The sequence below is a fragment of the Anser cygnoides genome, chromosome 8 (genome assembly GCF_040182565.1).
Source record: "Anser cygnoides isolate HZ-2024a breed goose chromosome 8, Taihu_goose_T2T_genome, whole genome shotgun sequence".
NCBI lineage: Eukaryota > Metazoa > Chordata > Aves > Anseriformes > Anatidae > Anser > Anser cygnoides.
The window spans coordinates 14,125,878-14,152,100 of NC_089880.1; the positions used below are offsets into that span (position 1 = coordinate 14,125,878).

At 39.1% G+C, this 26,223-nt stretch overlaps 1 long non-coding RNA gene across 1 annotated transcript in view; it reads left to right on the forward strand.

The window, feature by feature from the left end:
- Positions 1-2,678: 2,678 nt before the first annotated feature.
- LOC125183847 (uncharacterized) overlaps positions 2,679-26,223 on the forward strand; it is a 36,944-nt gene continuing 13,399 nt past the window's right edge. The window contains exons 1-2 of the long non-coding RNA XR_010833124.1: positions 2,679-3,308; positions 26,040-26,150. This is a non-coding gene — a long non-coding RNA (uncharacterized lncRNA). The remainder of the gene's footprint in view (positions 3,309-26,039; positions 26,151-26,223) is intronic.

A 26,223-nucleotide genomic window follows, 5' to 3' on the forward strand; every position in this document is an offset into this window, starting at 1 on the left:
CACAACAGACCTGCACCGGACTCCAGCCCTTTGAGGAGTTCCTGGGTACCACCCTGATCCTGCGGGATCATTTCTCTTGTGATTGAAGGGTCCATGCATCCTTTGCACGCCCACCCTGTGAATTGATGCTCAGACCTTCCTTCTGTAGCTACACGAGTCTTTGGTAGTGTCCCCAGCCCACAATTCGCATGCTGGGGGCAGGTGCTCACCATACTCTGGCCAGGGGGACAGTTATTGACCCCAAATGGGCTCCACTCTGTGCTGCCATCTCCTGGGGTCTCATCCGGAGACACAAGAAATACACTGCCAGTGTCACACGCTCTTCTGCCTCCTGTCTTCTGTCAGGAGTCAGTCTCCGCCAGGCACTGCCCAGTAGCCCCTTCATCCCAAAACCCAGGTAAAATGTCTTTTCCCCCTCTCCCCTTCCTCTTTATCCCCTGTGTTGTGTGCAGGTCTCTGGTGGATCTGGGTCCTGGAAAAGATGCTCCTCTCTGGAGCAACCATCAGAGCCGAGGTCCCCCACTGTCTCCTCCACATGGCCAAGTGACAGCTCCCAGAATGAAATTATCTTACTGTACAAGATAATAAGTGGCTGCAGAACTGGTGCTGGTGAGGGCATTTTGAGTTCTTTGACCACAACATTCTGTTCAAGGATCAGAATCTGCTTGGGAGAGATGGGTTCCACCTCATTAAGTGGGACAAAGGCATTTTTGCCAATAGGATGGCTGACCTCATAAGGAGGACTTTAAAAACTTTAAACTAGGAATGAAGCAGGAGGGAGAGAGTAACCAGTGGCACTGCGAGGGAGTGACAGACAGGGTTGCTGAACAAAGGGTATGGGATAATGTGATAGAGAGGAATCATAAAACCAACAAAATGGGGATTAAGTATGGTTACCTCCAGCATTTGCAGATTAGTAAGAAAATACCTACAAGACAGCATTATAGAGAAATCCCCCGTACCATTTCTAGGAAACTAACATGCTGAGATGTCCCTCTTAAATGCTTGTATACTAATGCATACAGTATAGGGAATAAACAAGCTGAGTTAGAGATGTGCATACAGTTGCAGAGCTACAATCTTATTGGGATCACACAGATGTGATGAGATGGCTCCCACGACTGGACTGTTACGATGGAAGTATACAGACTCTTTAGGAAGTACAGGCTGGGAGCGTGTTGTCCTCTACACAAGAGACCAGCTTGTAGCCTTGAGGTGGGGAAAACAAGAAAACTTTGAAGAAAATAGGGAGGCTGGTAGCCTTGTGTAGTCTTAAACTAAGAAAAGAATGAAACCTTAAAGAAAACCGGGGGACTGGAAGCCTTGAGCTAGCGGAAGCAAGGGAGATAAGGGACGAAAGTTAAAAAAACAAGTCTTTCCTCAAGAATGCCAGTGTAATTGTTTTCCTGATTAGCAGTTCATTGGTTAATCATCCTTTAGACATCTCCAAGTCCTGGGTCATCTTGCCCTTTCCTCAAAGTACATAATTTGTCTCTTTCATATAAAACAGAATTAACTATCTACTGGTATAATTTCCCCTCTTTAAGATTTATCTAGCCTCCTAAAGTTAGATGAGTCTCATCTTTTCACTTCAATATTCACTGATTTTGAACAACATTTAAATGTACACTGTATCAATGCATAGATACAAACAAAGAAAATTACTGCTGTAATTAGTACGAAAAAAAATATGTATTTACCCACAACTTTAGATCCAGAAACCAAGAAATCAGCCAGTGACAGACTTCAGAAAAACCTATCTGAAGCTATCAGATCAAAAGGAGTGTTCTGGCTCCAGGGATTCAAAAACACTTCTATTTCCTTCACTCCCTGGTTTCCTGACTACACTCAGTCAACAAAAGACTGTTAATGCTTTTAACCCCCTCATTTTCTAACTTAAAGAAACTTATACCTTTACACAAAAAGTATATCTATATATATAAGTAAGATAGACACAATAATAGAAATTAATTTCTTTCTCTGTATTTTCTGGTGTTGTTGCATTAAAGGTTAAAGCAATTGGGTGATACCCAATTTGTCATTATAAGTCCGGTTGTGTTCAGTGTAATGAACTACCATGATTACGGATTCACAAATAACATAATACACCCTCAGTCTAGTCACGTTCAATGAACTACCACAGCCACACTTCAAGAGTTCGGTCGTGTTCAGTGAGAACTACCATGGCTAGATTAATGTAATGAATACGCCCTTAAATTGTTGTGATCAATGATTTGAGTTGTATGTTATAGGAAGTACTATAGCAGGAACAATATAAGCACTATAGCAGGAACCATCCTCCAACCAATGGAGGATGAACCTCAAAAAAAGCAGTGGAAATGCAGCTGTGATCTGACCTAAGCTGGCTTTTGTGACCAATAACATCATACAAAACTGTGCCTTTCCTGTCCTGAGCAACTACCATAACCCAAGTCATGGACTAAATGAACTCAATAGATATTTATGGGCATTTCACAGTGGTAACGCATAGGCTAGGGGAATGACATCTGTGTGTATATCAAAAGACGGGAAGGTCATGATGAAGGTGGTGATTAATTATGACATATTGGACAGTGTGGCACCTGACCATGGTATAAGTGATATGGAATAAGGGGTGGAGATTGTACTGGTTTTATCTGAGTTAGAATTAATTTTGTCCATAATAGCTATTATGATGCTATATTTTGAATTTCTGATGGTGTTTTACCTGGAACAGTGCTTACACAGTGTTAAGACCCCCAGCAGCGAGTAGGCTGGGGGTGCACAAGAAGATGGGAGGGGACACAGCCAGGACAGTGGACCTTTAGTGGACTGAAAGGATATTCTGTAGCCATGTGATGTCATGCTCAGCAATATATGTTGCTGGAAAGAAAGAGGGGATGTTCAGAGTTTTAGCTTTTCCCAAGTAACCGTTGTGTGTGACGGAGAACTGCTTTCCTGGAAATGGTTAAACATCTGCTTGGCAATGCAAAGTGAATGAATTCCTTATTTTGCTTTGCTTGCTTTACCTATTAAACTGTCTTTATCTTGACCCGTGACTTTCCTCACTCTTTACCTTTCAAAATTTCTTCCTCATCCTTCTAGAGAAAGAGAGTGAGCTTCTGTGTGGTGCTTACCTGCCTACACAACAGCAACCAAAAAAAAAAAAAAAGATCTTTGAAAGAAAACTTAGAGCTTTCATACCTTAGTGAAAAGTCTTAACTTTTCATGGGGAGTTTGATGGAATATTATGTTTGAAGGAGAGCACATAGAAATGTCAGAAGAAGTTATAATTTCTTTACAGAAGAAAGTTCAAACATCCTTTGACAGTAAGTACAGCATCATCTGAACTAAACACAATGATTAGATTTAGGCTAGTTTCCTTTTTAATTACATGATTTTAAAACTACATAGCTTGAAATGTTTTTATTATAGTCCTTCATCAGTGTATGTACATTTGTAACATGTAAATACATAGAACTATGAGAGCTTGTAAATGTTTGAAGGATTGTATTTTATGTTTTTATAGATTAAGAATTAGATTCTTAGCTGCTGGAAATAAACTTAATTGGATCAGGCTGGTATCAGTTTTTTTGAAACAAAGTTTATTTCTCTTTTCATCCATTTCAATCCAGCCTGACCCAAAATTCCTCTTTCAGAATTCTGCCAATAGATGTCAGTGTCAGGCTAATTTTATTGAACCTGAGCTAAAAATTGTTCTAGTTAATTCTTGCTGCATAGCAGGTAACTCGACTTTCACTCAGTGCAGAGCTCACGTTTGCCGCCATTTACACACACCTGTGACTTAGTTTAAATCCCTTACTTGCTCTTCCCTTTCTGGGTCAAAACAAAGATAGCTGGATCCCACTAACAGATTGTAGTGATGACAATCCCTTCCTCACTTCTCCCTTTTATCATTTAGCAGCAAGAAATTGTATTTCACTGTCTTAGGGAGGCAGTTGTATAAAATAGAAATAGTGTCACAAGGAGTAAGGGGTAGAACAAGCAACTTCTGAAACAGCTTGAGAAGGGGATTAAGAGTAACATGAAAATTTATAACAGCAGAAAAGTGATCTTGGAGTGGAAACACCAACAGCAAAAATGTGGTTTGAAACTGACAAAAGTCGTCCTACTAGCTTTGCTGTTTCTACTGGACATGGTAAGCAGGCAGCAGCCAGCTGTTGGTGTGACAGCATGTAGGGCAGCACACGCTGGGACCCCACCTGTGTGCAGGTGTGACTGCTGGGAGCCTTGGTCAGCAGTGTGTGGGGAGTGGCAGGGGTACACATGGAGCTGGGGCACTGAATTCTCCCACAGAGGATGTGCAAGGAGAACACACCATGCCAGTGGAGGGGATGTGTGATGGTTAACAGGCAAGTATTTAACACACTCTGTGTGTACTTGCCTATAATTAGAGGTTTTAGCACTATCTATAGTGCTTGGAAATTTGCAGGTGCTTATGAACATTTTGCAAGTGTTTAATACTGTAGCTTACCTCTTGCTTATATTGGTCTGGAAAGTATAATTCACTGATTGCATGTCATGAAGAAATCAGTAGACCAATTTGACCCTGGCTTACTTTAAAATAAATGAACTGAGCAGGTTTCTTCTGCTACAGTCCGCACCCCAAGGTCCCTGTGTCCGTTGTTGATTCATTCCACCTTGCAGCTGATTCAACATTTGGCACAACAGAAGAGATAGGTACTTAGATCTTAGATAGGTACACAGTGATAGAGTTGTGAGAAAAAGTCCTTCTGAAATTGGCAAGACACCAGCATTTATCCTGTGTTGGATTTACTTTGAGGCCTGATTTGCTTTGCATTTACCGTTAATGATTGGTCTGGTTTCTAGGTACCAAGAAAAACTGTGTGCTGTGTTGTATTTTAGGAGTAGAAGGCTCTCTGTAGTAGGAAAGTTCTCCTACCATTTTCCTGCCCTTCAGCATAAAAGGCATAATAGAATGTTACCAGCTAAAATTTCCAGATTTCTCCAGTGGTTTTGTGACAATCTTGTGTTTATCCAAGCTTTATAGTAAAAGGTTAAAATTACGGAATGTAGCATATTCTTTGTGAGGCCAGAGTGTTCTTCCAGCCTTTTATCTTTCTATTCCCTAAGATGACAAAGTGTAGCCTTCCCAGTTAAAGATGCTGGAATAAGAAACTTTCCAGGACCTTGCTTAGGGTAAATTGATAATGTTCAGATATGTCTCCAGGCACCAGGTGGGGCTCCAGTGGCCGGAGGAGATGGCCACACTCTTAACATCCCTTAACAAAAAACACTTTGTTATTTTATTTTACTCTTCCAGAACATACATTTAAATGAATTAAGTAAGATTTACAAGGAGATTATTTCATTCAACTCCTTCTCACTGTAAGCCCTGATTTTGATTCCTGTGTGTCTCCTCACTTTTATGTTACTGTTCTGGGACACCCAGAACAGCAGCATAGTGGAATAGTTCTTACTAATATCAGAATCCCAAATGGAAGTATAACTGTTTGATGAAGAGGTGATTTTGATCACTATTTCAGAACAGGAAGGTTCTGGAAAACTAGTTACACATTCAAAGATGAAGCAAAGATGAAGAACAACTCCATGAGGTCTAATTTTATAACTGAATCTAACAGGAGAAGTATGGAAACTAATGCTAACTGCATTTTTTTTAAATGAATTAATTTTAAAAAGCTAATGAATATTCAGAAATCTAACAATCAACACCATATATCAAACTATTGTTACAAGAATCTCCCAGTCCTAGATGAGAAACAAAAATAATAATAATGGGGGCAAAGAGAAAAATCCTTGCCTGTATGGTCTCAAGACATGATTAAAAAAATTATGGGTGAATATGTGAAGGCAACTTGTCTTTTAAATGAAATCTGTTAAAAAAACAGAAACCTCTCATTTTATTTAATTTATTAGTTTAGGTACCTTGTGTTTTAATTTGCATTATTCTGAGCCTGCTGAGATGATAGAGATAATACAGGGCCCTTTGGACTCCTACCATGATTTCTTTAGGTTTCTAATTAACATTTAGGGGATTAACCAGAATAAGTTGATGTGAAGAGAAGTTGATGTGAAGAACACTTTTTTTTTTTTTTTTAAATGGTCTTTTATATGTAGCTTTGACAAGTCAAAAATAAGACAGGAAATACAATTTAGTATTTGAACTGACCAACTCTCTTCAATGTAATTTTCTATAAATTGCTTTAAATGTCCACAAAGATTTATTATGTCAACTTGAATATGTTTTTTATTTTTTCTTTCCCCATGAATGTTAATCAATAAGCACTGTGTAGCCAAGCAAGCAGCATATTACACACACAAACAAAAAACCTATAAACCAATGTCTTATGATCTGATCATGAAGAAATGCCAGGATACAAAAGGGTCTATTTTAATTACACTGTAGATCTTTTGTATAGTGTCACTTTTCCTGTTGTAGAAGTGTTTTTTCATGCTTGCTTTAAATGTGGTGTAAAAGTGTAAATGCGGTGCAGTGTAAGGCTGCAAGTTTTGCTGATGTCATCATGCCTTTAGAGGAATGGCTTAATGCAAGAAGGTAGAACATTATATAGACTTGTTTGCTACATTCATTGTGGTGGCAAGACAGTGTTGATGAGAGTACTGGTGGAATGAAAGAGGAATACAGCTCTTTGGCTCAGTGTAGACAGGTTACAACTGCTACGTTAAATCGTGACATTTGCCAGCAACTAACAAGTTAAATATATCTTGTGGAAAAATCCTTATCCAGTACAGGTTAGGAACAGGACTTTCTAAATTATTTATTTACTGTATATTGCCGGGCCTGTTTGTAACAGGAAAATTGATACAGCTAAAGTAGTTATTAACTAATCAATTAACTTCAGTGTCCCAGTTTTACTGTGCATATGAGTTCCATGACTTGTTTTATGTGACAATCTTTATTTGTAAAAAAGGAGGAAGAGAAATTGCTTAGACTACAAGTGAATCTTTTCCTCTATTACAGTTGTAACAATGTTAAAAACTAGCTATAAAGTGTGAAATGAATACTAGAATTTTTTCACGTTCTTCAGTCTACAGTTATGCATATGCAGTTTAGCTGTAACACCAAATGCACATACCCAGTGGGTTCAAGATTTTTTTATTAGACAAAGAAAACAGCATTGGAATATCTACCTTACGAAGTGTTCAACTAACAAAATGTATGCTTTGCAGTATATATTTTCTGTCCTTATGATTATGTCTTCCCATTGACAATGGATGCAGACTATCTGGGAGAGTGCTGCTAGCAGCAATGCCACTCTGGGACACTTTGGTATTCTTCTCACTATCTTTTTGCTAGCTGAGACACACTGTTTATTTCATAAACTTCTGTCCTTTCAGCCACTGCTATTAATGTGAGGTGGTGGCAGCCAGTGCATCTTAAGCACATTTACCTCTTTTGTTTCTCCTTCCTGTAACTGGTTTTTGTGTTGTAGGCAACACTTCAAGAAATTTTGTGGTGAAGAACTGATAGAGGGAGCTAATAAAGGTAGAGGAATCTTTCACATTTACCTGCCTGACTGCTGAATTTAGATATTAATGCGGATTATCAAAACTAGAAGGCTATTAAGTAGGCTTGGTGTGAACAGGCAGCCAGTGTATGCTAATACTATAACACCAACACAATGTATGTATTTGCTGTGGTTTTAAAAATGAAACCAAAGACAGTATGAGCTATGGAAAAATAATTCAATCTACTTCATGGTGAGTCATGTTCATTGACCTTGAAGATAAATACAAAACTTTGCTGCTTAAGTCTTTAAAGGCTTCCATGAGCACTGAAACATCTTGTTATTGCCTGCTAAGAGCTCTTCTGTAAAAAACATTCCCACAGGCTTTCAGAATAAATTGGATAGTATCTCACACTGTATAAATGAAACTGCTGAATGTCATATAGCTCTCTAACATGAAAGGCCACCATACCTGTCAGCTGGTCTAAATTGTCAAAGGTCCATTAAGTAAGTTTGATTAAGTTATAAGAAATGTCAAAGAAGCAATGAGGCATGCACAAACAGTAAGTAGTAGAGGTAACTTTTCAGTATTGAAAGTAAATTTTTTTTTTTTCCTAGAGCAATAGGAGACTGGGCTTGATGCTCAAACAGGGCAATGGTAAAGCACTCAGACTGCATGTCCAGGTAGTTTTACTGAACCACTTATTGTACCATTGTTGACAAGGACTGCACAATCCAATGAATTCAGGAGATTTCAAAGACTAAAGTTACAGCTGGCTCTATGAACCAGTCAGCATGTGTCGTGGGCTGTATGTTTCTCACACTGAGCAAAGACAGCATTGCTGCTGTTAAAATGACCTTGAGCTGTATATCTGAAACAAAGCAGACTAGCCTGGCTTTTGGTATTCAAGAAAAAGAGTAAATATGTGCTTAAAAGAGAGTGTTTCCATGGTTGAATGAGACAATATGTTTAGAAGAGTTCAGTTTTGGCAGAATATATATCTAGTCATTGAAGTGAAAGAAAACATTTAGAAATAAATTTATTGCTCACTCTCTGTTATGGTCACTGAACAATTACAAGTAACTTCTACTTATGAAAGATTATTTTTCATTCAGAATAATCTATTTATCCATAGTCTTTCATGTCTGAGTCTTCCTGAGAAGACTTTGGTTACTGATTTCTTTAAGCATTCTCTTTGGGCATTGAAGCACTCACCCTGTCTGAAAATAACATGCCCTGTAATATGAGGAATAGATTTGCATCTGTTATTGAAAATTCACATGCCTTATGACAATAATAGAATAAATGGTTAAAAGTAAATGCACAAGGTCTGTCATCAAGATTATCTGATGTGTTAACAGCCAGGGGAATTGAACGTTAGAAGTAACTCTTCATTCTGCTTGTGGACAATATTTTATTTTGTTGGATAAATTGCACATAACAGAACCCAAGTTATGCAGAAATGTGGTTTGTGGCAGTGCATCCACACTGCATGACAAAGAAATATGTACTTAGCTAGAACTAATAGGGAGGGTATGGGCTGTAATTCCTCTAACATAGTATAATCCTGTCTGGGTAGCCTTAGGATCTCTCTCCCACATGGGTTAACAAAGAGGTGTTATTGATGCACTACAAATGTACTACATTTTTTGACTGAGTTTTAGGTTTTAGCATTGCAAAATGATGGAGTAGTTGGGCAAGTAACCTGCAAAGTAAGTTTGGGTTTCTCCTCCCAAGACAAAGAAGATAAAAACATTTGGGACAGTGGTGATCGTAAGTGCCGCATTCTGCTGGGACAGGCATTGACTTCTTTCAGGAGGAACTGTTGAATTTATTTTTCAAAAATAAAAGCAGGGTAAAGAACTTTAGCAGAATATGTACTCTTTTTATTTCTATGATCCTTTTTAGTTGAGATAGGAATATGGTAAAAAGATACATTTTTGTTCTGTGAATAAAATCTTCTTTTGCATCATCCCTCAAAAAATGATGAAGCAATTATGGAAGTTTTTTACAGCCAAGAACTTATTCAGTCTTTATTTTCTTTCACTGGGATACTGAAAGGATGGCATTAGTAATTAGGTATCTGCTATGAGGGTTTTCTTGTGAATGCGCACTTACCCTTCTCAATAGGTATGTGTAACACTGGTAAAAAGTTTCTGGGTACTATTCCATTGAATCATATCTGCTCCCCTTTGATGGGCTCTGGGTAGCACAGAGTATCAGCTTTAATAGTGCTTAACTGAGGAGGGTAGAAACTTATCTGGGAATGACTTAAAGATAAGTGACACTGATCACCAGAGGAATGAACATGCTTATTCATTGGATCAGGATTGTATTCTCGTTCTCTCTGCAAAGATTCTCATGCTGTAGCAGAGAAGCTGTGAGTTTGCAGTCAGAGTCCAACATGCTGTAAATTTTTTTATAATCCTTGAAAAGTCGGAAAACAAAATTATTAAATATTATTTTCTAAAGGGACATCCTGAAGCCTGTCATCTACTGCCCACCAGATACATTCTGGTTTGCTGTTAAGAAGAGGAAAACTGCAGATGTTCCTTCTTACCAGTTTTGGCTTAACTGGGATCTGTGCTGTGGTTTAACCCCAGCAGACAGCTAAGCCACACAGCTGCTCACTCACTCACCCTCCCCAGTTGGGATGGGGCAAAGAATCAGAAGGGGAAAAGTGAGAAAACTTGTTTTGAGACAAATGCGGTTTGGTAGTATATGGGGTTTATGTGGCAAGGATTTTGTTGTAGGGGGGGGCTGCAGGTGTGGCCTCTGTGAGAAGAACCCAGATGCTGTCCCCATGTTGGGTAAGAGCCAGTTCCAGATGGCTCCAAAGGGACCAGCCACTGGCCAAAGCTGAGCCGATGAGCAATGCTGGTTGTGCCTCTGGTAGAGCACATTGAAGAAAGGGAAAACCTGCTGCACAGCAGCAGCTGGGAGAGGGGATTGAGAAAATGTAGAGAGAAACAACCTTGCGTACACCAAGGTCAGTGAAGCAGGAGGGGGAGGAGGTGCTCTAGGTGTCAGCACAGAGGTTCCTCCACAGCCCCTGGAGAGGACCATGGTGGAGTCGGCTCTCCCCCTGCAGACCTTGGTGTACTGCGTGGTGGCAGATACCCACCATACAGCCTGCAGAAGACTCCATGCCGAAGCAGGTGGATATGGTCAGAAGGAAGATGCATCCTGCTGAGGGCCCATGCAGGAGCTCTTGTCTGTTATTAATTGACAAAAAATCATATTTATCTTCCCTATGCTGAGTCTATTTTGCCTATGACTCTAATCAATGAATAATCATTATCTCGATCCATGAGCTTTTTATTTGTATTTTCTCCCCTTGTTCTGTTGAGGGGGAATGAGAGAGAGCAGCTGTGTGGTTCTTAGCTGACTGCGGGTGTGAAACCACAACATCTCCACTTACGGTGATGTTTTCTGCTCCGCCAGTCTCAGATATACCTGTATAGCTTCACATCCTGTCCCTTTAAAGCACAGGATACATTGAAGCATGTCCCTGCACTTTTCTAGTCATACTGAGGTATAAACGGGGAAAAAAAATGTCAGAAAGAGGAATCTTCAATGAATCTGGAGAGGGGAAAAAAATATACTGAAAAAGCCCTACCTTAGAGCATATCCATATTACCCCAATTGTGTAACCTGCAGCTCTAATTAAGCCTCCTAAGCCCATAAGACCATAGTTATTTTATGGATGTTTACTGATTACCCTGATTAAGTGAGAGGAAACTGGGCCCAAATCATAAAAAGTCTTAGTGTGAACAAAATTGTCATATTCAAATTAGAACCAGGTATTGAGAAAGGCCAAAGAGACAGTTAGCTGATATAATATGAACTTATATGTAAATATAATGTATTCTACTTCAGCTACACATGTGAGTACATTTGGATCCGGCTTGATGACAATACGTGTGGCATTTTTGAATTAAATCTGTACACAACCTCTCTGAAAATCACACAAAAGAAATTTTGTGAGGTGAATTCTATGTCTTTCATCCTATGCTTTAAAAAGGTGCCCTTACGGAAGGAAAATTTATCAGTTATGCCAACAACCTTGGAAGTGTCAAAGGCAGGAAAGCAATGAAAGCATTTGCAACAGTTGGCAGAATTTTTATGAATCGGCATGTTACAAAACAAAACAAGGTCTCTTTTAGTCTATAGAAATGAAGTCTGAGGATGAATGTCAAAGCAATACATTAATATTCTTCATTAATGAGAGTCATTAACTGTGAGTCATTTGGGTGATTTACTAATTCCAAAGAAGTATATGCATCACACATATCACAACAGAGAAACTTAATTATGAATATGCATTAGGCATGCATTTCCTTCTTCTATTGCTCTAGGATTTTTAACTTCATCAATAGGCTTATTAGATTGTAAATGAGTTTCCCAATCTCTCTTTCATGTCTTATCTGCTAAATGGGTCTGCCTTGTTTTGTCCTGTGAACTTAAGTCTTGTCAATACATGAGATTTTATGTAATACATTTGAATGGCTTCTTAAATTGTATAAAACTTTACAATGGAGCTGGCAATCTGCAAACTGCCAACCTTTAGATTTCCAATTAATAGTTTTTGTACTACAAAAAGAATGCCACTTTACAGAATGTTTGCATTCTTTAGGATCTTATGAATTCATATGATTTCATTTAATATTTTAAAAACAATTATCAAAGGCCTTTTCAAATATTTTCATGGACAATCACTTTCTAGATTATATATATTTTTTTCAATTTCTTGAATATTGTCATAGTTCAATGCTTGAATGCTATACATCAGTGAGCTACCACTGCATTTAATGGAGAAAGGTCACCTTGTGTTGAAGAACTCATCTATATTTCTTTGCTCCATCCTGTCTTGTATTTAATATGGAGAATCAACACATTTCCAGTTTTGATAACCTTAATCTGTCCTAGATATTTTTCCTAAGTGTAACAGTACCAGTGTGTGCTAAGAGTCTCCATCAGTTAAGCACTATTCAAATTTATGGCAGAGCAAGTGATTTGAGAAGCAGGCCAGTCATACCAAAGATCAGAGTTTTTCAGGCTTTACTGAGTGTCTGAGGAATATTGGGGAATGATCATCGCTAGTAGGTCAAGGGAGGTGATTGTCCCGCTCTACTCTGCGCTGGTGCGGCCTCACCTCGAGTACTGTGTGCAGTTCTGGGCACCACAGTATAAAAAGGACATGAAACTGTTGGAGAGTGTCCAGAGGAGGGCTACAAAGATGGTGAAAGGCCTGGAGGGGAAGACGTACGAGGAACGGCTGAGGTCACTGGGCCTGTTCAGCCTGGAGAAGAGGAGGCTGAGGGGAGACCTCATCACAGTCTACAACTTCCTCGTAAGGGGGTGTCGAGAGGCAGGAGACTTTTCTCCATTAACACCAGTGACAGGACCCGCGGGAACGGGGTTAAGCTGAGGCAGGGGAAATTTAGGCTCGACATCAGGAGGGGGTTCTTCACAGAGATGGTGGTTGCACACTGGAACAGGCTCCCCAGGGAAGTGGTCACTGCACCGAGCCTGTCTGAATTTAAGAAGAGATTGGACTGTGCACTTAGTCACATGGTCTGAACTTTTGGGTAGACCTGTGCGGTATCAAGAGTTGGACTTGATGATCCTTAAGGGTCCCTTCCAACTCAGGATATTCTATGATTCTATGATTCTATGATTAAGTTTTAATGAATCAATATTCCATTTTCATTCACAAGAACTTGCTCCTAAGCAAGCTTCAAGACATTTATGGCTTGATCTTTAGTTATGGTCAAAAAAATTCAGAATAACTGTGCGCAAATTTAGTCCTGAGACAACTGTGTATTCTTCCAGTCCTGGTATCTCAGCAGAAGCTACAGTGGACTTTATGCTGGCTGAATGGCAGCTCCTAATTCACTGTTTTCCCTTACTCATCTGTTACCCAAGTGTGGTGCTGGCTGATGAGGAACTCAGAACTAGGAACACTCTCAAAAAGTTAATCTCTGGCAGCTGAGCCTGAGCTATGCAGGAGCCCCATTGGGGACCTGGCAAAAAAGGACAAAGAGAAGACTCATTGTCCACACAGAAAAGTGCTCAGTGTCTCCACCTATATCTTCAGTGGTAAAAGCAGCCTTCAGGAATTCAGTCACCTGGCATCAGGGGGAAAGTCTGGATCAAGGAAGAGTTAGACTTGCTAGAAGAGGTTCAGTTTGGAAACATTTAAACAAACCAGACATACACAAGTCTAAGGATCTTGATGTGTTGGACCCACCAGTGCCAAGGGAGCTATTCAGTGGCATTGCAAAGACTCTCTTGAATTATCTTTTAAAGATCAAGGTGATCAGGTAAGTTCCTGAGTCCCAGTAGAAAGCTGTGATGGTTTTACATTGCTGGGCAGCTGAACTCCACCACAACCTTTCTCTCACTTCCCCTCAGAAGAAGAAGAGGGGGAGAAGTAAGTATGCTGGAAAGGAAAAAAAATGGCTCACAGATTGAGATAACGATAATTTAATTAATGGGAAAAGAAGGGGATGGGGGTAGGGGGGGTGGAACAGGACACACACGACAAAAGCAAAGGCCATGCAGAAGCACAGAGGGAAGGAAAAAAAAAATTCTTTACTTCCCATCAACGAGCAATGTTCAGCCACATCCTGGGAAGCAGGGTCACAGTACACATAGAAGATGTTTGGAAGGACAGACATCTTCAAAACGAGAGGTGTCGTGTCCCATCCCATCCCATCCCATCCCATCCCATCCCATCCCATCCCATCCCATCCCATCCCATCCCATCCCATCCCATCCCATCCCATCCCATCCCTCTCCTCTCCTCTCCTCTCCTCTCCTCTCCTCTCCTCTCCTCTCCTCTCCTCTCCTCTCCTCTCCTCTCCTCTCCTCTCCTCTCCTCTCCTCTCCTCTCCTCTCCTCTCCTCTCCTCTCCTCTCCTCTCCTCTCCTCTCCTCTCCTCTCCTCTCCTCTCCTCTCCTCTCCTCTCCTCTCCTCTCCTCTCCTCTCCTCTCCTCTCCTCTCCTCTCCTCTCCTCTCCTCTCCTCTCCTCTCCTCTCCTCTCCTCTCCTCTCCTCTCCTCTCCTCTCCTCTCCTTTTTTTCCTTTTCCTTTTCCTTTTCCTTTTCTCCTTAGAAGAATGAGTTTAACAGAGTGAGACAAGATGGTGAATGTTGAGACAGAAATGCCGAAGAAGCTGAGAGGAGGGAATTCAACTGTTTCTCCCTTAACTAAGACTGATTTATAGTAAATTTTCCTGGAGTTTCGCAACATGCATCGAAGAATGTACTTTAATTCATGTTACTAAATGTCACCTTTTCACATGAACATTAGGTCATATCTTCCATAGACTGTTCCAATACAGTAAACAGGAATAATTTCGATGTGTATACAAAATTGTCAGAACTTTACTTCTGTGTAGAAATTTTTCAAAACATCTTTAAGATTCTGAGCTTTAGCTTTTTCTGTTCATTGTCTGAGATCCTCCATTTTTTCCATTACATGTTAAAAAGCACTGACATATTAACAGACAAGCCTTTTTTTCCATTAGTCTGTCAACTTGTCTATCATTATTATTAGAAAGAGTAGTAATTTAAAGCGTGCTTAAGAAAGAGATTGGTACTTCTTTATAACTGTTAGAGTGGTGACTACTGCCTCTATAAGTGGGGAATTTGTTTAAGCGCTGCCAGATATCTCATCAATTGAGCAAGTAATAGTTAAATATGCTATTGTAGCAGTTAGTAATAATGCTAATGATCTTGGTAACTGATTTATTTTTTTCATTAAACATTGTAGATTTTGAGCAGCTAGGGCTTCAGGGAATTATTCTGTGAAGCTGTCATTGAAATATAAAGACAGTTTGCAAAATAACATTGTATAGCACTTCAGAACATTTCAAGACTTAACAAAGGTTTGATGCATAACATTAGTAACATTGTTATTTTTATTAAAGTTTTAAAATGATTTGGCTTTAGTAAATGTTCTAAAAAAAAAAAAAATAAAAAAAATAGAAGAGCTCCAGAAGACATAACTGTAATTCGTGCTAGAATACTGAACATAAAGCACTTCAGCTACTACTTTGGAAATGGGACCAAATCATGTATTATTTACTTGAAAAAGAAATTGTTATATTTCAGTAGTATGTATGATCTGGTAGGCCGCTGGCATAACATGACACCATTATGGGACATCTACTCACTGAGAAAAAAATCTTACAAATCTGACTGTAGAGTTACCTTTCAAAAATTAGTTTCAGTTGCTACAAATATGGATTCTCAAAATGACCATTAGACGATTTCTCTGTTCCATGGAAACATTGCCATTTTTAGAACTGCACTTTTGATCTGATTAAAAACAAAACAAAACAAAACAAATAAACTAAAAATAATAGCAGGAAAGACAGCAAGGACTGAGAAATTCCCAAAAATTATGTTTTCAGAGTTTACACTTATGGGAAGTGTTTTAGGACTTAAAATATAAAAACTAAACTAAACTAAACAACAAGCTCAGCAGCATATTTGCTTAAATGTGAGCTCATTAAATTATTTACTTAAATACAGTAAATGAGAAATATATACTGCTCTTGGGATGAACATTTGTTGACAAGTTCACATTCCAAAGAAGTTTTGTGTTCTTTTCTGGCTCTCGGTCATTTTCAATCCCCTGTAACTATTCTCTCTCACCTTCCCATTTTTTGTTTGTTTGTTTGTTTGTTTCTGTTTTTATTTTCTTATTTCTTTCTTTTTTCCAAGCTTCTGTCCCTGTGGACTTCTCCCCATACACTTTTGTACATTCAGATCTGTTCCTTATGGTAATATTTTTTTTTTAGTTGTTATTTAGTAGCAGCAAACTGGACAACAATAAATATCTCAAAATAAATTCTATTTTTTTCATTAATATTAATGACCAAAAGAAGGTAACCCATTTTGAAATACCATAAATAAAACAGTGTTTAGGAGCAGGCACATTTATATTTTATAGCTACTCTTTTTTATTATTTCCTTTTTTATGTTCTTGTCATATTTGTCTTTCATATTTTTTTCAGTCTTCTTTTTTATTGATTTTTCTACTTTTTTGTTTGTTTATGTCACCTTCAGGTTCTTTAACTTTCTATTTTGCATTTCTTCTGCTACTTTTCTCCCCCTCTTATTTCTTTCATGTGAATTTTTCATTTTCCCTGTTTCTTTTAAATATGCATTTTTTTTAACAGTTCTCTCCATCAATTTGTACTGCCTCCTTTTCATATTCATTTGTAGTACTTTGCTCCTGAAATACAACGAAATTTGTAGTTTTGCTTATAGTTCATTGCATTTCCTTGGGTGTCATCATGTCCAAGGTTACAATGAGATATGTTTCAGGTGCTGTAATTAAAGGAACAACATTATTATACCTCTTACTAGCACTATAATTTAGTATTTAGTACTGCATGTCTTCTTTAGTATTCTGTAGCTTCTGCAACATTTGATGATTTGTCATATAATGATGGTCACTTTCTCAAAGGCAAGATAGGGGTTATTAGACCAATTCTTCTCTTGGACTGAATATTAACTGAGCTCTTGCTCATCTTTCTAACACTGCCGTCCCATGTAGTGTCCAAAGTTCTTCTTTCTTTCTGGTTTTGGTCAAAGTTTGCTTAAAAATACAAGAGAGAGCAGATTTTTAAGAGAGAGGCAACAAGAAATATGCAACCAGGCTGCATAAGGGTTTAATACTGGGAAAATTAGGCATCCATTCTTTAAAAAAGGAGGGAAAGAAAAAGAAAAAAGAAGGAAAAGGAAAAAAAGAAAATGCTGTCATCCTCAAATGGAACAAAAGAAGATCAGTAAATGGTGAATTACTTCATCAAACAGTACATCTGGAAAATAAGTCCACCTTAGTTGTTCAATGGTGGAAAGATATATCATGTATACACAATGGAATACAAGCTATTAGAACTTCAAATCTATTAAAAATCTGTAGAAATAACAGTAGAGTAAAAAGTAATAAATATTATTAGTTAATTAAATAAAATTACTGACTATGCATGTATTACTTCCTGACATTTGTATGACACACAGAACGGACACAGAGAAAGCAATAGCTATGAAAATTAGTAATTTAAATGTAAGCATTATTGGTGTCCTTGAAACTGTTAGCTTTCACAGCCTGAGAATCTAGCCCTTAATCTACCATTTTCATGTTTTGCTGTCATTAAATAAATACACTTCATGTCAAAGATTTGTAGATTTTTAAAATTACTTCTTTGGGATTATTTTGAAATTAGATTGCATACAAAAGTTCTAATTTTTTCCCTTTTCACCATACATATCTCAATATACAAGTCGAGAAAAGTTTTAGGACTTCCATAAATTTATGTTAATTTAAAACCCACAAGTGGGAAAAGAAATACCACCCAATTACAAGACACCAGTCCATGTTTTAGCATGCTGACCCAGACTCAAAATAGCTGCATCTCAACTTTCCACCAGAGTATATTCTGTCAAACTCTGTAGACTCAAGTGAACTACTGGAAATTAGAAATAGCAACTCATGTCTGTTCCTGAGGATCCCATTCTTTCTGTTTCCTTAAGAAGCTGTCACCAGCTACAGATTATTCACAGTGTCTATGCTGTTTTATCAATAATAGGACTGTGTAGGTTAGGAATCAGAAATTAGGAACAATGTATAGGAATTCCCTAAGTATGTAGCAGCTAGTGAACACATTGAGGTCTCATTTCTTTAATTTTCCAGGAATACTGTGATTTCCTTCATTCTCTAAAACAGATAATTACACTGTGCAACAGGGAAAATATGTTTTAGGAAAGACATGAAATTCTTGACAGTTTCGTTTGAGAGTATACATGCAAAAAGCTGTTGTTAATCTATTTTACACTCAATTAAAGAATTTCTGTATTATATTATTTTGTACCAGTGAACAATGATGACCAAAAAAAAGCATTAGTCAGACACTGTCAACACCATATGAGAAGATGACTAAAATCTGAAACTATATTAATTTTTTTTAACTCAAATGCTTGATTTCAGTAGATAAGATTACCCAGCTGGAACAGTAGATAGCAATGCTTTAACATATTCTTTCTTTAAAGGATATATGGGTTTAGAAAAGGACTGTTTTTTAAACTTAATAGTAAAGTATGAATCATTAAGTTTGCTGATGACACCAAGCTGTTGGTTCAGACGACACACTGGAGGGAAGGGATGCCTGGAAGGGACCTGGACAGGCCTGAGAGGTGGGCCTGTGTGAATTTCAGGAGGTTCAACAAGGCCAAGTGCAAGGTACTGCGTTTGGGTGAGGGCAATCCTAAGCACAAGTACAGGCTGGGTGGAGTATTCATTGAGAGCAGCTCTGAGGAGAAGAACTTGGGAGTTTTCTTGATGCAAGCTCAGCATGAGCTTGCAATGTGCACTTGCAGCCCAGAAAGCCAACCAATTTTACTGGGTCTGGCTGATGGTATGGTGGTTTTATTCAGCCGGGCAGCTGAATTCCACCACAACTGCTCTCTCACTTCACCTCCTCAAAGAGAAAGGAGGAGAAAATATGAGGAAAAAAAGGGCTCAAGTGTTGAGATAACGACAGGGAAATTACTCAACAATAATTGTCATGGGCAAAAGAGACTCAGGATAGGGAGAATAATATAATTTATTACCTATTACTGACAAGCTAGAGTAGTGAGAAATCGAAAACAAACTAAAAAACACCTTCTCCCCCCATACACCCTCTTCTTTTATTCCAACATCTAGTTAAACTTTCATTTGATATTTTTGCAAACTTTAAAATATCAAATGAAATATTGAAGTAATGTATTAACAAAGTAATCAGACCCTCCAAATCACAGAAATAATTACTTTTTTAGAGAGTGCTTTGTCTTTTATAGCATAAAGCTAATTACATAACTGTGTGCAAAAAGAATTAACTTCAGAACTCTTACTGCAAAAAATGCAGACGGAACATAGTTAAAAGGAAATAGAGTTCAGTCTAGCATATATAACCACAGGAAAATATACATGATTGCCTGTTAGCAAGTTAGCAGTTATCTGCTTTTAAATGATACAGGTAGCAGAACTGGAAGAGGAGAAATGAACTGGTCCTCATTTGATCTGATTTTGATACTCCTCATATTTTGACATTTCCTTGTTTTCATAGGGATTTTTACAGAAACGTAAAGTAATTAGTTGTGTGTTTACACACTCCATCTAACATTGTAAGCAAAATAACAGAAAGAGCTGTTCAGAAACTCAATTTTCACAAAATCTGCCTTGCACTTCTAGGCAAGGGGGGAGGAAGATGACAGAGGGCAAGGAGGAGAGGAAGAAGTTGAGGGGGAGACGGGCAGAGCAAAAGAGGAAGGGGTGGAGTCAGGGAGAAGAAAGATCAGGTTATCTTTGTTTCTTGTGGAGAGGGAGCACCCAAAAAACCTCGATGCCTTAAGCAGAAGATTAGTCTGCCTCATAACCTGAGTTTGGTTGATACTAATTTTTGCCATTCTGAGATTCAGTTCTAAACATATTGCGGGGAACAGCACTGTGTAGCCCATCTTAACTTTTGTGGAGGTGATGAGTATGATTGTTGCCTCCAGGAGTGTTTTCTGATGTTCCTTTATATTTGTTTTAATCTGACTTTGATTAAATAATAAAAGTGAAAAAGATATTTAAAGAAAAATTATATTCTCTCACCTCTACTAAATTTATTTGCTCTGGGACATAACTTTCATGGTAAAAAATATTTCAGAGTTCAGCACTCAATGATACTTTCAATTATTTTGTTTAGTAAATTGGTATTTAGTAAAATGGTGAATTAGTGACAGTATAATCATGTCCTTATATATAAATATCTAAGAATGTATATGAAAAAGACAGTATATATTGAAATTTTATTTGTCCACACAGCATTCTAATGAGAGAAAGCAATACAGAAGAATCAGGCATAAGAAGAAAATATAAAGTCAGTAATAGAATCTTATTTTCTTTCCTTTCTAATTATAAAGCACATAGTATCTAATCTCAATAGGGTTTTCTGCAGACCACATTATTTTTAGGAACTTTCTATTCATGTCACCAGGGACCTTTTTATCCCCTGCATTAGGAACACTGTTTTCCTACCATAAACCATCATGATTTCTGATTGTTAGTTATCAGGTTTTGGTTAATAAAAAAGCATAAGCACAAATGATGATGAAGAGCTGCCCTTTCTACTTCTATTTCTTTCAGAAGAATACTTTTAGAGAAAAATAAATAGATCCCCTGAAACACTGTCCTTATGGTCAAAGGAGCTGAGCAGACCTGGCAACTCTTTAAAGATGTTTTCCTTAGAGCACAAGAACGTTCCATCCCCCTGCATAAAGCAGTGGGCAGGGAGGGCAGACAACCGGGATGGCTCAGCAAGGACCTGCTGGTCAAACTGAGGCAAGAGGGAAATTCACAGGCAGTAGAAGCAGGGACATGTGGCCTGGGAAAAGTACAGGGATGCAGTCTGGATGTGCAGGGATGCAATAAGGAAAGCCAAGGCATGGATGGAACCGAGTTTGGCAAGGGATGCAAAGAATAACAGGAAGGGATTCTACAGGTACATTGCTCAGACAAGAACGGCCAGGGAGAGTGTGCCCCCTCTGATGGATGAGAAGGTTGAACTGGTAACGACAGACATGGAGAAGACTGGGGTACTCAACAACTTCTTTGTCTCAGTCTTCACTGACAGTCAGGCTTCCCAAGTCTTCTATTTCCCTGAACCCATATGTCCTGGTTTTGGCTAAGATAGAGTTAATTTTCATCCTAGTAGCTGGTAGGGTGCTGTGTTTGGGATTTAGGTTAAAAATAATGTTGATACCACGCTGATGTTTTAATTGTTGCAGAGCAGTGCCTACACTAAGCCAAGGACTTTCCAGCTTCTCGCTCTGTCCTGCCAGCGAGCAGGCTGGGGGTGCAGCAGGAGCTGGGAGGGGACAGACCCAGGACAGCTGACCCAAACTGGCCAAAGGGATATTCTGTACCATATGGTGTCATGCTGAACAATTATATAGGGAGGCTGGCCGGGGTGGGGGAATGGCTGCTTGGGGATAGGCTGGGCATTGGTCAGCGGGTGGTGAGCAATTGCATTGTGCATCACTTGTTTTGTACACGTTATTAGTAGTAGTACTGTTATCATTATCATTATTATTATTATTGTCCTTTCTTTTCTGTCCTAATAAACTGTCTTTATCTCAACCCACAGGCGCTTTTTTTTTTTTGATTCTCTCCCCCATCCCACATGGGATTGGGGGGGGTGTGAGCGAACGGCTGTGTGGTGCTTAGCTGCTGGGCAGTTAAACCACAACAGCATAGATGGAGGCTGTGGGAGCAAAGTTCCACCCACTGTAAGTGAAGAGCAGGTTCGAGACCACCTGACAAAATTAAATAAGTACAAGCCTATGGGGCCTGATGACGTACATCTGAGTGTCCTGAAGGAATTGGCTGATGTAGTTGCCAAGCCTCTTTCCATCCTATTTGAAAAGTCCTGTCAGTCACGCGAAGTCCCTGGTGACTGAAAAAAGGGAAACATCACTGCCATTTTTAACAAGAGTAGGAAGGAGGACCTGGGGAGCTAGAGACCAGTGAGCCTCACCTCTGTGCTTGGCAAGATCATAGAAAAGATCCTCCTGGAAGCAATGTTAAGGCACATGCAGGACAAGGAGCTGATCCAAGATAGCCAGCATGGCTTCACCAAGGGTAAATTGTGCCTGACCAATCTGGTGGCCTTCTATGATAGAGTGACTGCATCACTTGATATGGGAAGACTGACCAATGTCATCTACCTGGACTTCTGCAAGGCCTTTGACATGGTCCCGTTTGACATCCTGGTCTCCAAATAGGAGAAAGATGGATCGTACCTTCTGCTAGACCAGGTTGCACCAAGCCTCATCCAACATGCCTTTGAACACTTCCAGGGATGGGGCATCCACAGCTTCTCTGGGCTACCTGTTCTGATACCTCACTACTTGCACCATGAAGAATTTCTCATGAATATCTAATCTAAATCTACCATCTTTTAGTTTAAAGAGATTACCCCTGTCACTACACTCCCTGATAAAGGGTCCCTCCCCATCTTTCCTGTAGGCCCACTTTAAGTATTGAAAGAACATTATAAGATCTCCCCAGAGCCTTCTCTTCTCCAGGCTAAAAAACAAACCAAAACCAAAACCAAAAAAACTTCTCCTCAGCCTATTTTATAGGAGCCTATCTTTGTGGCCCTCCTCTGTGTCTGCTCTAAGAGGTCCATGTCTTTCTTGTGTTGGGGTCCAACGACCTGGATGCAATCCTCCACGTGTGGTCTCGTGGCAGCAGAGTAGATGGGGAGATTCACCTCCCTCAACCTGCTGGTCATGCTTGTTTTGATGCATCTCAGGATATGACTGGGTTTCTGGGCTGCAAGCACACATTGCCAGCTTGTGTGCAATTATTCATCCACCTCTACCTCCAAAGTCCTTCTCTCTAGGGCTGCACTCTATTCACTCATTTCCCAGCCTGTATTCCTGCTTGGGATTGCCTTGACTCAGTTGCAGTAAAGGCCTTGCACATGGCCTTGTTGAACTTCACAAGGTTCATAAGCACCCAACTCCCAGGGCTGTCAAGGTCCATCTGAATGGCATCCTGTCCCTCCATTTTGTTGAGTTTGGAGAGATTCTTCCTAGACTGAGATGAGAGATTAAGAATAAGAGATTGTTTCTAGAGGAGAAAGAAGTAAAAATGTTCTAACACAAAGACATTTCATGACACAACTATGTCTGCTTGGGACAATTAATGTATTGTTATCTTCTGAAAGCAACCTATAACGATATGGGTAAAAACATTATTTTTTTTTCTCATTAATTCTTGCTCAATTTTATCCCATCCTTGCAAAGTAGTGTGATGCAAAATGCATAAACATGACATCCTACATTCACAAATTCACATGCAGCTTTTGTTAAAAGATGAAGTATAGAGAGGATGATGAACTGTAGCAAATTCTAATGAATTTCAGATGTTCTTAGTTATGAAATGCAGCTCCACTGAATTTTGCTGACATAGCATAATGTATTCTGTTCTTGAGAATGGACTACAGGATAAATTAATGAAACCAATATAGCAAATCAAGCAAATTACAGCTTCACAAGGGAACTGAGTAAACTGCAGGTCTTCTTGCCTCTGATGACTACTCTGTCACTTTAGTACTAAATTCTTTTTACTTTTCTCTCTCTCTCTCTTTTTTTCTTTTTTTTTTTTCTTTTTTCTTTTTTTTTCCTGGAAGCATATTAAAAAAAAAAGCAGGGGAAAGTACAGAAAAAGATATCCTTAAGGTGCAGTATCTCTACACATTGTTTAATATTTCATAAAATTTTCTATTAGCTGAGCTCAGCCAATGAATTTGCTGCCTACAAAAATAAAGTCAAAGGGTGCTCCCTTCCTTCCTTTAGTGTTCCTTTCTCTTTAGCTGTGCAGTAGAATTATACTCATAGATGAAAATGCCAGATTTTTATTAGCAAACTGCTTAGAAATTGTTTTAGATTTCTTAAGTAATCTCATATTAACTCACTAGGACTGTGTCCAACAGCATGTTATTTTGGCAGAGCTTTGAAGTTTGTTGTCCTGACTGAACCTAAAATCCCGCTATGCTCATAATAATGCTTTTTGATGAGCTTTGTCTGTAGTAAAACTCATCTCCTCCTTCCCCAACAATCAAGCAAAATGCAGGGTCATAGATCATAGAATCATAGAATCATAGAATATCCCAAATTGGAAGGGACCCATAAAGATCATCGAGTCCAACTCCTGGCTCCACACAGGGCGATCCAAAACTCAAACTACGTCTGAGAGCCTTGTCCAAACTTTTCTTGAACTCAGACATGCTTGGTGCTTTGACCACTTCCCTGGGAGGAACCTGTTCCAGTGCTTGACCACCCTTTCTGTGAAGGACTTTTTCCTAATATCCAGCGTAACTCTACCCTGACACAGCCATTCCCACGGGTCCTATTGCTGGTCACCAGAGAGGAGATCAATGCCTGCCTCTCCACTACCCCTTGTGAGGAGGCTGCAGACCACATTGAGGTTGCATCTCAGTCTTTTCTTCTCTAAGATGAACAAACCAAGTGATTTCAGCCATTCCTCCTAAGTCTTGCCCCCAAGACCCTTCACCATCTTTGTAGTTCTCCTTTGAATGATCTCTAATAGTTTTATGTCCTTCTTATACTGTGGTGCCCAAATCTGTAGATATTACTCAAGCTGAGGCTGCACCAGTGCAGAGTAGAGAGGGAAAATCATTTCCCTCAACCAGCTGGCAATGCTGGGCTTAATGTACCCCAGGATACAATTGTCCATTTGGCTGCCATGGCACACTCTTCACTCATATTCAACTTGCCATCAACTTGCTCTCCACCTTCTTGTCCCCTAGTCAGAACATTTATCCATGGTTGCAATGTCCCAGGTGCAATATCCAGCACTTGCTCTTGTAAAACTTCACGTTTGGTGATTTCCCAGACCTCAGATTGGTCAAGATCTCTTTCAAAGCCTCCATACCCTCAAGGGAGTCAACAGCTGGTCCTTATTTAGTATCTTCCACAAATTAAGAATGTTGAAGAGAAGTGCCCCTAAAATGGAGCCCTGGGGCCCATTAGTGTTGATGGGTAGACAGAAGTCCAGGTATAGATGTTCAGCTGCAGCTGAGAACTTCTACCACACTGGCTGTGTTTGCTCTGTATATCATTTGATATGATTTTAGTGGAACACCATATTTCTAAAGTAACACAATCAGATTTTTTTCCAACCACACTTAAAACTGGATTTTATTATCAAATTATATCTTCTTATAGGAAGAATATAGGACTTTTGCAGTCATTTAGGGTTACAGTTCAATAAAGAACTTAAGTCCATGCAAAAAACAGTCTCTATTTGACAAAGCATGTGAGCATATATGTAAAGATTGACATTAATCCTTAATGTATACACTTAGATATTTTTATGCACATGGATGATTCCCAGAGCACTTTTTGCACGACTGAGGCCTTAACTTTGAATGTTGTTATAACACAAAATTTGAGCAACTGTTATGAAAGTTCACTAGAGTACAGAATTTTGTCAAAAACATGACAGGTCATTGGCTCAATGTAGCAAACATGCAGCTTATTGGTCTTGGTGTGCACAAGATCAGTCGAGTCCTCCTCTTGTCACAGAGCCTAGCTGCGGTGTCTCCTACACTCTGTGCTGTTCCTTAGAGTCAGCACACCAGGTTCCCCAAGTGTGCTTAACATCTAAGGATGCCTAGGGAACTTCTATGTAGTGCAGCTACACTCCACCCAGAAAGCTTCTTCAATGCTGTACATTTTCTTTAAAATGTGAATATCAGTTTAATTTCCAAGTCACCTCAGCTAATTATTCCACACAACGTCCACCTGGACATAGAGCCATTGACCACCACTCACTGGTTGCGACCTTCAAGCCAATTCTTTATCCACTGAATGATCCACCCTTCAAATCCAGCCCTCTCCAATTTTGAGATCAGGATGTCATATAGGACCATGTCAAAGGCCTTACTGAGGTAGAAAAGTCCTTGCTTTCATTTATGTTGGACTGATTTTTTTTTTAATTATTTTTACACAGCATGTGATTCACTGCTACAGATGCACTGGAAATGACTCTTCAGAAAATAGAAATGAATTAGTTATTTAGTCTTCCATTTATAGTCTCTCTACATCTGTCATGGCTACAAAGGTAAGAAATGAAGGTGGCATACTATAGAGCATGTACGTAAATTATCACTATAAGGAAAAAATCTCTGGCCTTT